The sequence below is a fragment of the Mus caroli genome, chromosome 5, assembly GCF_900094665.2.
Source record: "Mus caroli chromosome 5, CAROLI_EIJ_v1.1, whole genome shotgun sequence".
Taxonomy (NCBI): Eukaryota; Metazoa; Chordata; class Mammalia; order Rodentia; family Muridae; genus Mus; species Mus caroli.
In genome coordinates, this window is record NC_034574.1 from 51,006,125 (window position 1) to 51,023,813 (window position 17,689).

Genomic DNA, 17,689 nt, shown 5'->3' on the forward strand with positions numbered 1-17,689 from the left:
GAGTCCTTTGTGTAGGGTTGAGGCCTCCTAGGATTTCTCCTGTGAACTTTAGCATCTCTATTGTTCTCTTCCTTATGTAGTTCATATGTATCTCTGTGTTCAAAATTTAACATTTGTGCATTTTTATGAAAATGTCTAGTATGTAAATATTCTTAAAGTCCCTAACAGTGGAAATTTAGTGTCCAATTTCACATAGCATGGAAAGGTGGCTTTAAATGTGAAGTGTTATTATTTATTATTTATTATTTATTATTTTATCTTGCCAGCAGTAAGATCTCATGAATGTAGCTTCTGACATAGTCAGAGACATGACCTCAGAGTAAACTCCCTAATCCTCTGTCTCTTGTATCTTTCTACCCCATCTTCTACAATGTTCCTTGAGTTTGAAGTATGCGAACTATTTACTCTTCCTTGAGTAATAATCATTATGTTGTTAATGTGGTGCTAATATAATTGACTCCTGCATTCAATTGAACTGTTTATCCCATGTCAGACTGCCAAGTAACAGCTACGTTTATATTGTTATGCTATGTGTTAATGCTAACATATTTGGAACTAAGTGAGGGAAATTCATGACTCAGGAAAAAGTAAATTGAATTACATTTTATGGTGAAAAATCAAGATATTTGGTCATCTGGATATACAACAACATTACTTGGCTTCTTGGGAATACATCTGAGTGAGATAATCTGTTCCCAATCACAGAAACTATGATAGACATGTATAAAAAATAAGGCACCTTTATTTCTAACAATGACAAGAACCTGTATACTCTGTGTGGTCAGTCTTTTAACAACTGCCCCTCCTAGTGATATGCTAAACACACGTGCACACCTCTCATTCTGTATACTAGATATTTTAGCAGAAATTGACATGGAACAAAACTGCTAATATAGGACAATAAGAGAAAGTAATAAAATTGGCCATATTTTACTGCTGAGAAGAGGTTGACTAGGCTGTACTTGACTTATTTGTTTTGATTTCAATCTCATTTTAGTACTCTTTAACTTAATATTAAAACCATTTATGTTCTTCTCATCTTTTCTAACTGTGAAGCTTCTTCAGGGCCAATTTAATTATTTTCATTTATTTTCCTATATTAGAAATTGAGTCCCATATCCATTTCTGCAAAAATATCTAGTATATAAAATGAGATGTATGTTTGTGTGTGTGTGTTTTTGTTGGTGTTACTAAATAGGGATGCCAAATAACAGATCAGTTAGAATTGTAGATCATTAGTTTTATCGTTATAAATTAAAATGATTCTCTACATAAACATCATAAATAAAAAATCAAAATTAGAGGGGGAAATTTTCACTTGCAAATTACTAATATCCAAAACTTATTTAAATTATCTGTAATTATTTACAGTTTCATTATACTTTCATACCATGTTTAATTTTATTTTAAAGTCATAATAGATACAGTCAGTAGCTCAACTTGAGAATGTACATTTTTACTATTGTGGGCCTGTATGTTTTATGGTCTTCTTTGAAAAAGTATATAATAATTATGTAAAATAATAGATTTGAGCAAGACATTTTCCTACAAATCTACAATGGAATTCTAATGTATTCAATCCTACTGCTCCTATCTGAGTTATACTGATTTACTCTTCTTATTTTTTCCAACTATTCTTCATGCTACATGTTTTCTATTTTAATTAACTTCATAGGGTTTTTCACAAGAACATGGGTTAAGAGTTGTTTACAGAAACTGGGCACCTTATCAAATTCTATAACACTTAAGAAATTTCCCACCTTTCTCCTTTCTAACATTCAAATGTAAAAACCGCCAACCATTAATGTAAATCATGAGAAGTACAGGACTTCATGATACCTGCCCCCTTCCATGGAGGGTATTAGAATGCTCAATCCTGTACCAATTTTGTACAGGTAATTGTATCTGCTATGAGTCCATAGGGAAGAGAGTACGGTGACAGGGTTAGTAGATGAGGGAATAGTGTATAGAATCCAAACTTCTCCGATGACTTGGATATTTTTATTCTAAGACCAAATTGTAAGGGCCAGTGTTTATACCTAATTTCCCCACACATGGATCCCAAGCCAATATTCAACAGCTTGACTTTCATGGGAGAAATATATCAAAATATACTTTGCATCAATTTCTCTAGTTTTCAAAGTTAAAGGAATTTAATGTTTGACATTTTTTCCCCTATTATGCTTTTCCTTTAAATGAAGATTTTGTTCTAAACCCATTGAAATCCAAGCTTAGACATAAAACTTTTCCTATTATTTCATATCTTTCTTCAGCTCAGGGGAAGTCCCCAAGTCCTGACATTACTACTGATGTTATGGTGTGCTTACAAACAGGGACCTATCATGACTGCCCTCTGAAATGCCCAACAAGCAGCTTAAAGAGTCAGATGCAAATATTTGCACCCAATCAATGGACAGATGCTGATGCCTCCTGTAGTTGAACTAGGGAAAAGCTGGAAGAAGCTGAGGAGGACTACCCTATAGGAAGACCAGCAGTCTCAACTAATCTGGAACCCTGGGGTCTCTCAGATACTGAGCCACCAACCGGGAAGCATACAGCACCTGATATGAGGTCCCCAACACATATACAGCAGAGGACTGCCAGGTCTGGACTCAGAGGAGGTGCATCTGACCCATGAAGTCCAGACAGTGGGGAGGTCTAGTGAGGGTTAGCATCCTCTTGGAGACTGGGAGGAGGAGGTGTGGGATGTGGAGCAGTTAGAGGGTGGACCAAGAGTGGGATAAAGTCTGGAGTATAAAAAAAAAGATTAAATAATAAGTTAAAAGTAAAATTCTTGACACAATTTTTTTCGTGTGTATTTGATGAAATCATGTGTTTACTATTCTTTTAAATATTTGCTTACTAATATTTCCATAATTTTACAGAGTTAATACCAGATAATGTTTCAATATCAATTATAGAGACTTACTTCCTCTTACTGCTTTCTACAAATGTACTGAAATATCATGTCTCTTCTGCTTCTTGTAGGCATTCGTAGCTAGTTTAAAGGGAATCCTTGATATAAATAGCATTTATACTTCATACATTTATACTGATACCCTCGTCTTATTTTCTGATTTTTCTTCCATGAATTAGTTCTGTTATTTCTGCTTTTCCATCTCCTGTGGCAATCATATCCATCATAAGAATTAATCCAGTGGTCTGTGTATGGTTTTCTGTTTTCCTTATATGACATATACATATAAAACCAATATTTTTATATTTGGATTGGCCAGCTTATTTGGTAATAATTGATTCCAACTGTAATCTCATCATACAGATGCCAACAATTGAATTTTAATGAGGTTTTCCAGGGAATAAGCAGGAAGAGATTATTACTTCTGAGGTTACTGCTTCATAATTCACCAAACTATCAAAATCAAAGATAAAAAGACCTTTATAGATCACCTGATGATAAGGTGTATTTGAGCAATTTTAAACAGCTTTCTTCTTTCTAAATATATCACTCATCCTCCTGACACCTTAACATTTTTCCAGCTGTCAAGTCTCTTATATTAGTATCCTTATTTTACAAAGCACCATGTGATAAAATAAATGCATATTTATGTTTATTGCTCTTGTTTTCATCCAAATAAATTAGCTTTCATTTAGCATTTTCTACCTATCCTTAATATGCCTGCTGTGTGACTGTGGCTATTGTACATGAGACCGCAGAGATAACAGACTTTGTTTATGTAATTCACAAAACCCCTGACTAATTATTTGGCAATCAGCATTATACAATAGATAAGTAAGTTATTAATGCTTCCTTGATGATAATTATGGTGACAAAGCAATTACCTGAAGAGTTTGCTACCATGCAGAGTATATTTACTAATTAGAATGAGACCTATGCATGTGTGTGTGTGGTCTGTCAGAGAAGAGCAGAGTGCATGCATACCAGATACCAGGCAACAACTCTCTACAGCATAAAAGGTGAAGCTAAACAAATAATTAAAGCTCTTCTTTAGAAACATTGTATTTGGAAACACTGTATTTGAAAATACTGTATTTGGAAAAAAGTGTATTAATAGTCCCTGAAAAATATTTCTATGCATTCTGAATATATCCTACATCATATGTGTGTGTGTGTCTAAGTAATCCTAAAACATTACCAATACAAGTTTATATGTTATATGTTTATATATTATATCTATATCTATCTATCTATCTATTTATACTTACACTGGAAGTAACAAAAAATCAATATCTTCAATATGTATAAATGTAAACTGAAATAAAATTATTTCATTTTTTGGAAAATATCCTAGGTGAATACTTTTTTGTAATTTGTTAAATGCATCTAAGACAGATTTCATCATGTATGCATATTTAAGACCCTAAAAATCAGTTGATCATTTTTTGAATGAGCCTATCACTCTGTCTAATATCTATAGATATGTCAGTCTTATTGACCATCCCCCAAACCATAGAATCTAAGGAGAGAAGTGCAGATGTGAATGGAAGATGCTAGTATATCAGAAACTAAAATTTCAGTTTGCTGCTAAGAAAAAAGAAACACATTTTAACCAAACTCACCAAGGGCAGAACATACAGGCCATGCTTCTAAAAGCCTGCTCATTTCAGTTAAAGGGTATGTCATAAGTGCACTTTTTTGTTTGGTACATTTTGAAAATTCTTATGCTGAATAGAATTTTTCTCTGCCATGGAAAGCAGCTTCCAAATACACATTCTTGGTATATTCTTAATGGTACTGCACATTAGCGAGAGTTCTCTGCTGAAACTCGGGGGAAGTTTGATTTATATTGAATCCTACTCTCTAGCAAATAGGGCAGAGCCATTTCATACTTACAAATGGACCAGTGCTCAATAAATAGCATGTTAGGGAAATATGTGTACAAAGACATTGATTTTTAGACCTTTTATCCCTTGGTGTCCTTTGTTGTTGTGGTTGTTGTTGTTATTGTTGTTGCTGTCTGTTTGTTTGCTTGTAATTTGGTGTTTCTATTTTCACAGCATGAGGTCATACAGATATTTACTACCTATTTTTCTGCATAAGGTTTTCTGAAAGTTAATTACAAACTATTCATCAAGTCCAATATAAAAGTCTATGTTAAACCAACTGTCATGCCTCTGCCATGAACTAGCTAATAGCTAAGACAGTTTGCAATGTAAATGTAGGGGCTTTTATGCCTTCTCTTGTTCCTAAATATTAACAAGAACGTTATATTAATTAATAAGCTTCAGGTTCTATAGCTGAGCATATAATCAGCTATTCTAACCCAATTCTGCTAGTCTAGCCTACTTGCCATTCATGTGGAACTTTACCTGCCATCTTGGTCTTGCCCTGGCCTCCTCCTTCATTCTTATCTTGATGGTGACTTCCTTGGTTTCACCTAAGACCGGTTTCCTTTCTCTGTGCAGAGAATACTACCTTTTCCTCTCCTCTTCAGCTGTTCAGCTCTTTATTGACCAAACATAAGGTGGTACAGAACAACATTTTACAAAACACTGAGTTAGGAGATGCTTCATAATAGTGACAACACCAAACTTTGAACTGCAACCATATCTCTGAGTACAGAAATCAACATTCAAATGCACAGTGCACAAAAACATCTCACAAGATTTCAATAACTAAGAGAAGTTAAAGGAACACCTGATGTAGGTATTTCAGGTAGACATTTAACAAGGTCTTATCCACTATTTTTCTGTTAAAATTTGGCTATATATAATCCTGTTGTGCTATCTCTTTATCTATTATAAAAAAGTACCTATACAAATATCATCTTTCATAGGTTTTTATACATTGTTCACTTACATACATATAAGATATGAAGATATTGTTGTATAACATTTTAATGGTCAAAACATAATCATGGAAGTGTCAAGATGGCATTGCTGCCAATTCTTATAACTTGAATTTGGTCACTAGTAACCACATACTGGAAAGAAAGCTCTTACATCTATAGGTGCACATATAATATAAATAAATATAACCAAAATAATATATACTTGAAATTTATGATACTATAAGCTATCATAAATAGTAATTTGTGTTTATTAGCCATATGTTCTGACTTCAGAACTCAATCTTTTTTAGGATTTGCTTCCTTGGGCAACAAGGCTTCTTCAGTAACAAGGATCTAATGCACAGGGGAAAAGGTTTGATTTACAGAAAGATGGTTTATTTTAAAAGATCTTACTATCTCTTAGAGCAAACAAGCACATTGAGAACAAGGTAAGAAATGTGGTAAGATCTTAAAACTTAACACTGATCCAATGTTTTACAAAGGCAGAATGAAAACAGCACCATATGAAAGATGAAGTAAGGACAGCATAAATTGTGGTGCTGGAGTCAAAAGGAGACAGCCACTGAACAAAGCATTGACAAAACATGGGGTCTGGTGCTCTTATCTCTGATGTTGTCTTTGCCATTTATAAGTAATATCTCCTTAACCTGGTAAGCCAATGACCTAGACTGCTTTCATAATTACAAAAATAGATACAACCTAACAGCACATCACCTTTAGCATTCATATTTTAAATTACCATTCTATCAAAACTAGAAGTTAAGATGATAATTTCTTTGAAGAATATCCAAATAACTTCTAATCTTAACATCACCCACAATCACCAAAGGATTTGTTCAGTTAATGTTTTCCAGAATAATGATTGGAAATTTACCTTTAGCTTAAAAAGTAACAAAATTATTCTCATCTTGAGTTCTTTCATCTAACACCACCTCCATTCAAATGTAGTACACCATTTGTAATAGACTTTTTGATCAATCTGAAATCATTTCTTCCGATATTTCCACTGATTACAAAGTAGCACGGATGCATGGATTGTTTAATCTAGAGATCAAGAAAAATTTCTGTGAATATGGATTTTTATTTTTGTTTGAAGATACAATGAAACATCACCTTTAACTAATTTTAAATCTGTAAATGTACCCAAGAAAATTACAGTAACCGTTCAACAATAGACTACAGTACTGATGCATAGACTCTACCACCAATTACTCTTACAGAAATAGCTTACAATTTTTCTGAGAATAGAACCCAGGACAGTTTGCTTATGAAACGGAGTTTTGAGTGAGTATCAGAAGCATGTGGGTTTTTTTTGTTTTTGTTTTTGTTTTTTTGGTTTTTTTGGGTTTTTTTTTTGTGTTTTTTTTTTTTTTTTTATAAATTCCAGCAATGATCCACAGCCATCACCACAACTCGCATCTTTGTTTCCTCAGTCATTTCATTGTAAATGAGAGGTGTGGATAATAAATGAAAATAAAATTCAATTCACCAGGAATAATGTGTATTCAGTATTACAGATGAGTCATTCAACAAACCTGTCATGTACCAAATGACTGACAAATTCTTTAATGATACTAAGTTCTGCCCTCTGTTATCTACCCCTAGACCTCTAAAGAAAAACGTATCTATGTGGAGGTACTCAAAAACATGAGTCAGATTGATTTAAAATTTTATATACAATTTTGTTTTAGGTAATTTAATAATATAAGCATAATGAAGCAGTTTTTCAACATACTTACTTGTCAGAAAAAAAAATGACTCTATGAGAGAAAAATAAGCAGAGCCTGGATTGTCTAGTATTTATTTGGCTATCAGCTCCTTATATTTAGAGAGTGTTCCCATTATACTGTTTCCCAAATAAGTGGAATTCAGACACATGATCCTGAGAAAGAAGGATTCTATCATGTATATTTTAAATCAAAGTCTGTCCAGTAGTTTCATCAAAGTTACTGGGGTGCACATAATATGAAACAACACATTAAGACCCATGTGTTTAACCTTCTTACAGTGCTGGTGAAATTAGGAGTAAATGTCTGGGGGCAGACCGTATCAAGAATAAGTGAATTTTTAAAAGTATGTATTTTATGACTGTACCCTGCTTTAATTCCTTTCTGTCCCACTGCTTCCTGTCTACTGTGGGTGATTAGCTTCCCTCCACTTGCTCCCATTACCATGATGGTCATTCATCCCAAGGGTTCAGGTACCAAGCCCTCTGTACCTGTGAACAAAAATAAATCATCTACCCATAAGATGTTTGTCATAAATATTTTCTCAATGTGACAAGAAAGATTACTGGAACATTGCCAACCATTAAAAGCCCAAAATATAACTAAAGATATTAAATATCTTCATATGTTTCCTATTGATTTTCTTTTAAAACAAAATTGAATCATCATAACCTATAACTGGAAATGTTAGAGTTCCTGGTGTAACATTATTCTTGTTTACCTACATGGTCATGTCAAACTATTTGAAAACTATGGTTATACCTATAGGCCTGGGCTGTCAAAAATTCTGGTCAAAGAAGATATATTTGGCATTGGGACAGCAATCAATCCATAAACCATCAATCATCAAAATCAAGAAAATAAGTGAGTAGGGGCAGACAGGCCTAATGGGACAACTGTATTGAGCTTCCTACTAAGGTGTAACAAGGGTCATAAAGGAGAGAGAACAAAAGAGTCAGAGGACATATATGACTATGGTAAATATACTACAGCCATTTTGCCAAGAAGTGGGAGTGGGTGGTAGGGGGAGTGGGTGGTTGGGGGAGTGGGTGGGGGAGTGTGTGGGGGACTTTTGGGATAGCACTGGAAATGTAAATGAAATAAATGCCTAATAAAAAAAAACTTTTGATAAGTCTGAATTCTGACAATCACTGAAGTATTCATTATCATTTATGTTCCTGGTGTGCATATCATTTCCTAACAGAGGTCCTACCGAGTATCTTTTAATATCTGTGCAAAAATTTTATGTTAGTTGTCATTAAATATGTTACTTATGTTTCTATCATTAAAGAAGATTCAAGAGGACAGACATCTTTCATATCTATATATTGTTATTCATATAATCTCCAAAATTACAACTTTTTATGATATTCAGGATTTAAACTATAACTTTAAACAACTTGTCTTAAATCTATATCTAAGATACTTCAAAAGAGCATAATGTATATTTCTTATTCTGAAAAGAATATATTTATTATAAGAACATTGTGTTGTGTTTTATAAAAACAAAGAAAGAACCAGGAATTCTTCGGTAGAAGTGCAGTATGGTGACATGGAGAGGTGTGCCTCTGCAGGCCCATACTGAGATAACCCTTAGCCTTGAAGTACCAGCCATAAGAAAGATATAGTATGGAATAGAGTTTATTTAGGGCAAGGGAGTGGGTGTTGGGAGAGAACAGGCAGAGAGAGAGAAGGAGGGGGAAAAAGGAGGCAGAGAGAAAGGGCAGGGAGTAAGAACTTTAGAAGATAAGAGGATAAGAGAGTGAGTAATGGCCAAACAGCCTCTTTTATAGTTAGGTATACCTGGATGTTGTGAGTTAACTGTGGGGCAGAACCTAGAAGAAATGCTAACATACTATAATGTTGTTAATGTTGTAAATATTACTTACATCCTCATAAAAAGGAAACAGATTAAGTTGTTTCTTATCTATTCAAAATCAAATTATTGTTTCTTATGTTTCTATTTTTTACCTTGATCAATACTCATATTTTCTTCAAAGAATGTAATCATGTATCAAGAAGATATGTGAACATGTTCATTTCATTGATATGTACAAATTATTAAATTTATTCTGTAAATATTTATATTGATAATTTTAAATTCCAATAGAAAGCATCCTCAATGCTTTGATTAAGAATGGCCCCATATGCCAAGCAGTGGTGGCACATGCCTTTAATCCCAGCACTTGGGAGGCAGAAGCAGGTAGATTTCTGAGTTCGAGGCTAGCCTGGTCTACAGAGTTAGTTGCAGGACAGTCCGGGATACCTAGAGAAACCCTGTCTTGATAAACTAAAACAAACAAACAATCAAACAAACAAACAAACAAAAACAAGACTAGCCCTATAGGTTCACATAGTTGAATGCTTAATAATAAGGGAGTGGAACTTTTGAATAGGATGGAAAGATTACATATGCTAAAGGTGAGTTTTGAGGTTTCAAAATCTCAGGCCAGGCCCAGAGTCTCTTTCTGTCTGGTGCCTGCAGATCCAGAGGAAATACTCTGGCTTCTTCTCCATTATAGTATCTACCTGCATGCCACCACGCTCCCTACCACCATGATAAAACAACTATCCTCTGTCTCCCCAGGAATGGCAAAAGGAATGTGGATGTTGATGTGATTTCAGATGGAGAAATAATCTGGGAGGTGCTAAGGAAGGGAGAATCACTATTAAAATGTATCAAAAGTTTATTTTCATTAAGAAAAATCTAGGTCAAGATAAAGTATTTTTAGATAGTAACAGATCATACATGTTTTCTTAAGTAGTTTTCAATTAGTGAACTTACTAAATCTATCTATATGTCTATAACATTATAAACTGACAAAATGTCTATAATATCTAAAAATGACTAAACATTTTTAGACATTAAGCTTCAAGGCTAAATATAAGATGTTAGCTCTCAAGTATACCAACGACGGGTAATTAACTAATAGGTAGCATTGAAAGAGATCATCATGACAAAAATCATTGTAATTTTACAATGAAAAATGTAGTTCATATTGGTAAACCATCTCAATAGTAATTTAGCTGATGAATATTTTAAGACACACTATAAAGAAAAGATTGAACTTGTTATTTTGTCTCTATCATGTTATTAGCTGTTGATATCTTTGAAACTAGTTGAATGCATTAATACATATTAATGTAAAAATGAAGGCTTATACATTTGGGGGAATTATCACAATCGCACACAGCAAGTATAATTTAGCTGAAGTTAAATTCTAGGCTTTAAGTAATCTTTAATACAAAATAAATACTTATTGTGGTTTTAGCGCCTGTAAAACCTAGCAGTCAGAATCTTAGTTTCATTAGTCTGCCTATTTGTCACAAATATGGTCAAAGTTGCCTGAGAAACAAGACTTTCTTCTCAAATATTTTACACATGATTTCTGTAGATCTCTTATTACTTTTTGATGAGAAATGAAATCACATGTTATGATAATTAGTTCATAATAATCACTAAATACACCATATTTTAAAAGTTCAATGATTTTCATGAGTAGCTATACAAACACAATAATTTAAAAATCTATAAGAATTAACCAGATTATATTCCAGATGCATTATTGCCTAGAACTGGGATATTTCCCAAAGATACATATGTAGAACATTTGGCCCAGGAGGAGGCAGAAACTAGGTTTTGTGGTCTAGTACGAAGCTGTCAATCATGGGTCCAAACCTTCAGACCACTTTCTTTTCTTTTGCTTTCTTGACTTCACAATAATGATGTGACTGATCTTGCTTATCCTTTACTACAGCTAGGATGTGCTCACATAACAAGAGCCCAAGGCAAAAGAGAAATTGATTTTAAACTGGAGCTTTTAAATTCAGGAGTCAAATGGGGCCTTTTCTTCATAAATTATCTCAGGTATTATCCATAGTGACAGAAAGCTATACCAAAATCTTCAGTCTTTTGTTTAGAAAATATATATAAGAAGTAAAAGGAAATTAACACTTGATAATAACTCATTAATGAGATGAATACAATTTTTAAATTGATGATGTCTTCAAATAAAACTGCTTGGTTGTCACTGGCTGTGCTTTTTGATAAGTCAATGCAAATTAGATTTATCTAAGTAAAGGACTAAGGGTGGAGGGGTGGAGAGATGGCTCAGCCACTGAAGGGGATGCTCACAACCAAAAAGTTTAGAGTGAGACTGATGAATCAACATTTACAAAACAGCAATACTGAAATGAAAATTTTAACATGTACAATAAGTTTCCTTCTTTAGACCTACTTTTCCCCAAGTCTTCATATTTTCCCAAAATTTTCCTTTTTGTTGTTGTTATTAATAATTCAATTAACAGGAAAAACTGCCTTTTTTGAGTGAAATGGCCATAATTTTTGCATAAAATAGACAATGTACTGCTAAAAAGAAAATATATTATCAATATTAGAGTAAAGACACAATTTCCATATCTGCTGAAAAACTCAGAGATTTAATGTGGTTGTAATAACTTAAATGTGACTGTTTCTGTCACCTATGTCCAAACCCTATGTCCAATATGCTTTCCTTAGCCTCACACATATTCACTACTTAATGAGAAGGCAGGCACAACAGATTACTTTACTCTTTCCTGATTGCCCAGGTTGGACACTGTAATAGTTAGGAATAATACAGAATACCAAGCCAAAATACTGACTGGATCCAATCTATGTGAATGGCAGAAGTAATCAAGTCTCCCCCTATGAGTCACTTGAACTGTACCAGTCTCTGCTCCAGAACTAAAATTTTTCATGTATAAGAATAAGTTGAATAGAGCAATCACCTTGCCTCACTGGGCATCTTATATATTTGTTAATTTCTAAAATGTATTTTGCAGTAACATATCAAATGTCTTTAAAAACATAAAAGATAGCCATTTAATAATGTCCACAATTTTATTACATTCAATTATTTTCTAATTTCTTTCTCTGTCTTTATGCATAAATTTTAACCAGTTTATGTTAATTTATTATTTTGGCAAGTATAAAAGCCAAGAGTTTTTCAATTTTTAGGAAAGAGCCATAAATAAAATGAACAATTGATTACTTCCCATATATGTGTAATTCTATGGAAGAAACAAAAATAACAAATAAATATATTTACATATATTGTTTATGTTACAAATAATATAATATTTTATGATGGTATTATTTCCTATGCACCACACACAATCCTGAGAGTAATATTATTAAATCGTCACAATAAACCTAGCAAGGTTATTATGGTATTTTTCATTTTTATGGTCAAGAAAAGTAAGGAATAAAATGGGCTGGTAAAAGTGTTCAAAGTTACATTTTGAGTAAAGACCAAAACCCAAAGAATATGGCATAAAAACTCTGCTTTTTAACACTATGCTATGTCTGTAAAAAGTGGAAGTGATAATTGTACATATTGGAAAGAAATGTGGTGGCTACTTGATATCCATGGAAGGTCTGCCATTTTATGAAGAGAAATGGAGGAGTGAGTGGGGAGGTAGAGGCATTTGGGCATTTGGGAGACTGGGAAGAAAGAGGAAAAGGAAACTGCAGTTGAGATGCAAAATGAAGATAGATGATAGATAGATAGATAGATAGATAGATAGATAGATAGATAGATAGATAGATAGATGACAGACAAACAGAAAGATCGATACAATAAAGCAGAGCTATGTCAGATCAGATGATTATTTCCTTCGTTTGCTCAAGGACAGCCCCAGCCCCCTGCTCCTCAGGAGAGAAAGGAGCCAGTCATAGAAATACATAAAAAAGAAACAAAGCCAATCAAATACAATAATTAAAATTAGATCGTTAGTAGCCTTCCACTTANCTTTAAAAATTGTCATTGAGTTTTAGTTATTGATAAAGCTGTAGGAATATTTCAAGTAATTTGGTTTGTGGATCTAATATTTCAATAAATACCTGGCACCCTGTAATTTGTCTTGTTATTGTACAATTTAAGTTAGTCTACAATGGAATTTCTTATATCCTCCCCTCAAGCTAATATATGATCATTGGTGACATATATTTAACTTGTCACCTTTGAGTTATACATTTTTATCATTGTTTCATTTACACAAAAATCAAGAGAAAAATAATACTGCAAAGGAACAAACCTGTGGCAATTCAGTTGGGAATTTTTAATTATTGACTCACCGCTCTCACTGCAATGATCAAAGAGAGGTGAGAAGCCACTTAAACAGAGATGATTTTGTCTCATAATTTGAGTAGATGCAGGAGCAGGTGAGCTGAGGATGTACTGCCAGTATGTGGCTGGTTTCACTGCATCCAGAGTCAGGAAACAGGGAGATGAAGGCTTGTATTCAGCTTACTTTCTCTATTTTGGATAGTGGAATGATGCCAGTTGCTTTAAAGGGTGTCTTTAGACCTTGGTTATCCCACTGTATAAACTCCCACATAACAAATCTAGAAATTGTCTCCAAGGTGATAATAGATCCTGTGAAGCTGACACGCAGCATGCTCCATCACGGTAGTTTTCTCTGCTTTCGGTAGATAAAGACATTTACTGTATCTAGAAATAGAGTCTGTAATGAACAGGTGCCTTTTCGCTTTATAAATATGAATACTGAGTATGCCCATGTTAAACGTATGGCATAATCTTTGCACATCATAGTACTGGTTATTCTTCATTGCTCTTAATGATGCAGGAACTGCTATTGCTCCATCTCTCCCCTTTACTTAGCTTGATGAGAGGGCAGCCCAGCTCAAACACTGCAGCTGAGCATTTCAAGAGAAGACAAGCACTTAATGTGTGCAGGCAGACTTAAAAACTTTAAACGCTGTCTCAGAATAAAAGGGAACTGATTTCTCTGACTATATGTGACTGGCAAGCTCTGTACCCATTAATTTCCTGTTTTTTGTGTAATTTTGAAAAATTGTATGTTGTTTGCCTTTCCTACTTCCATTTTCGGTTGCTGTAAAAAAATTACCTCACTATTTCTCTAGAAATAAATAAGAATTCATCTCATCTCCTAAAGCATTGCAAGAGACATTTTTTATCCTCTTCTATATGATTAAAAATTATTAAGAATAAGACTCTGGTTATTCCATGGGTGAGTGGGCCAATGCTCCAAATATCTGTAGGCTTCTCACCCATTAACCCAATCACTTTTATCTTCACATTCCCGACCTTTGCCAAACTCACAAACACCTACTGCCTGTTGACCATCTGAGGACCAGAGAACTTCTAGTGTGTTTGAGGGTGAGCTTTCTGATACCATCTCCGTGGTGAACGCATCCATCCCCGGCTGCCAAATCATCTGGCACATGTGTGTGGGGAACAGTCATAGGCTCCTGGTACCCAACAACATGACCGACCAGGAGCTGCAGCACATCTGCAACAGCCTGCCTGACTCGGTGCAGATATGGCTGGTGGAGGAGCGGCCCTCAGCCCTTGGCAATGTTACCACCTGCAATAACTATGTGGCCTTGGTCCACCCAGACTTGGACAGGGAGACAGAAGAGATCCTGGCTGATGTCCTCAAGGTGGAAGTCTTCAGACAGACAGTTGCTGACTAGGCGCTAGTAGGAAGCTACTGTATCTTCAGTAATCAAGGAGGTCTGGTGCACCCTAAAACTTCTATCGAGGACCAGGATGAGTTGTCCTCCCTTCTTCAGGTCCCCCTTGTGGCAGGCACTGTGAACCTAGGGAGTGAGGTGATTGCTGCTGGGATGGTGGTGAACGATTGGTGTGTTTTCTGTGGTCTGGACACAACCAGCACAGAGCTGTCGGTGGTGAAGAGCATCTTCAAGCTGAATGAAGCCAAATCAAGTACCATTGCCACCAGCATGTGGGATTCCCTCATTGACAGCCTCACATTAGTCACTGCCCATGCTGCCGTGTGAGTTCCTGCCTCTGGATTTTGGCTCACTTTTATTTTTTATTCTACAATACTTTTGTCGCATCCACCCTCACCAGCAGGAAAGACACAACACCACGTTGTCCTTCTTCAAGCAGGTTTATTCACGGGAATCAGCCTAACAACCCCAGGATGTGCCTTAAATACCCTACTGACTCCTCCCAATCACCCCAGTCACGTAAAGGCAGTCCATTGGTTCACAGCAAGTGACAACACCTCAGGCAACATCTGCACAGTGCAGCCAGCTGGGATGTGGATAAGTCTGAGGTAATGAGGAAATCAGGCACAGGTCATAAGACCTGGCAGCCATCCTGAGTGCCATCTTGGGGCGGCGGCCGCACCTGCTCCTCACATACTTTAATTCTAACAATCATAACAGCTATGAAGAGGACCTAAGACATACCTCTGCATTCTCTACAACTGCTGTTTATGTTTCTGTTGTCCCAACTGAGTCCCATTTAGAGTCTGTAGGCCACATTATCCTGGTCTCCTTGATACCTCTGGCTCCTATAATTCTTTGTCACCTGTCTAGCTCCAAGTGGAGGAACTAGGTGGAGTTCTTGAATTTGGGCTCACTCTCTGCCTAAGGTTGGGCTGTGGGTCTGTTCATCTGCTCCTATCAGCTGCCAGAGAAAGCCTTTCTCATGATGACTGGGCTAGAGACCAATCTATGAGGACAGCAGAATATCATTAGGAAACATTTTATTGATTTTTTTCTATTTTTTTTTTTTACTTATAAGGCACAATCATTTTATAATGATTTAATTATAAATTGATGTACTTAAATATTTTATAATAGTTTTAATTTCTCACTATAAAATTCTTTTATATAAGCATTATGTTCATGTCTCATCCTATACAATATGTGGACTATTCATTGTTTCATTGACAATGATTTTTCAATTTTATACATATTGCACATTTAAAAGAACTTTGTCATTGGCATATGAACATATTTACAGATATATGCATACATATAGCAATCAGCATATATTTGTTAAAGAAATCTAATATTTATCACAGTAGAATCCTAAAAATGTGTGTCTTTCCTGAACTTTTCTCTGTTACTTATACATACTGAAAATAAAATCTTATCTTAATAAAACTGTTTTATTTTATTTTATTTTATTTTTGGCAGAAAGAGTATTTGTGATCTCTTTTACAGACATTTTACAGAAGTATAACGTTTCAGTGAAGTAACTAGGTGAACAAAACCATAATCAAGTGATTAACATTTTTAAGAATGTTTAAACGACTTGGCTTGATTCCTCTATTTAATGATTCATGTTAGTTACAAGATCAACTATTGTCACATTAATTCACCATACTACCTTTTAAAATTATGAGAAATTATTAAATCTAGAAAGAAAGGCAAATTTTTGTTCATTTTTTGTTGGTTATTTATTTACATTCAAATGATATCTCCCTTCCTAGTTTCCCCTCTACAAGCCCACTATCCCCTCCTCCTACCCCTACTTTATAAGGGTATTCCCCTACCTGCCCACCGACACCTGCCTCACCTCCCTAGTGTTCCCCTATCCTGGGTCATCAAGCCTCCACAGGTCCAATGGGCCCCCTTCCCAATGATGCAAGTTAAGGGGATCCTCTGCTAAATATCCATCTGACACCATGGGCACCCCTGTGTATTCTGTGGTTGATGGTTTACTCCCTGTGAGCTTTGAGGGTCTGGTTGGTTGATATTGTTGTTCTTCTTACAAGGTTACAAACCCCTTCAACTCCTTCAGTTTTTACCATAGCTTCCCCATTGGGGTCCCTGCTCTCAGTCCAATGTTTGGCTGTGTACATCTGCATCTATATTGGTCCCGCTTTGGAAGAGTCTTTCAGGGGACAGCTATAATGGGCTCCTGTCACCTCTTGTGGTGGCACACACCAGTAGGATTTGCTAAAGGCAGCAGAGGCAGGAAGATCACAAGTCTGAGTTCAGCCTGGGAAAAATATTTTTTATATTAAGCTATTAACCTAAGCACATACAAATAAGAATATTGCTTACTGAAACAATACTTCTGTTGGTTTTAAAATGATTATTTTACTAACACTTATGCTACTCTAAATTTCTGCAATTCATATTATTTTGAGAAAATGTAAGAATATATATTATATGATTTATTTAATATTACTAATTCAAGATAAAAAGAAGATATTCTGATATGTTGACCTAATTTAAATAGTAATAGCAATACAATAATCAATATATTGATGCTTCTGTATTTGTGGATAAGCAAAAACTGGTAAATATTATTATTTTAGCCTTGACCCAAAAATAACAATATGTGTTCTCAATAAAAGATCATGTTCACGAAGACATTTTTTTCAGGTAAAAACTAGCAG

General features: G+C 34.8%; 1 pseudogene across 1 annotated transcript; it reads left to right on the forward strand.

The window, feature by feature from the left end:
- The first annotated feature begins 14,545 nt into the window (after window positions 1-14,545).
- On the forward strand, window positions 14,546-15,326 carry LOC110294853 (annotated as a pseudogene). Its single transcript, XR_002377984.1, has one exon. The product of XR_002377984.1 is annotated as a eukaryotic translation initiation factor 6 pseudogene (transcript).
- Window positions 15,327-17,689: the final 2,363 nt, after the last annotated feature.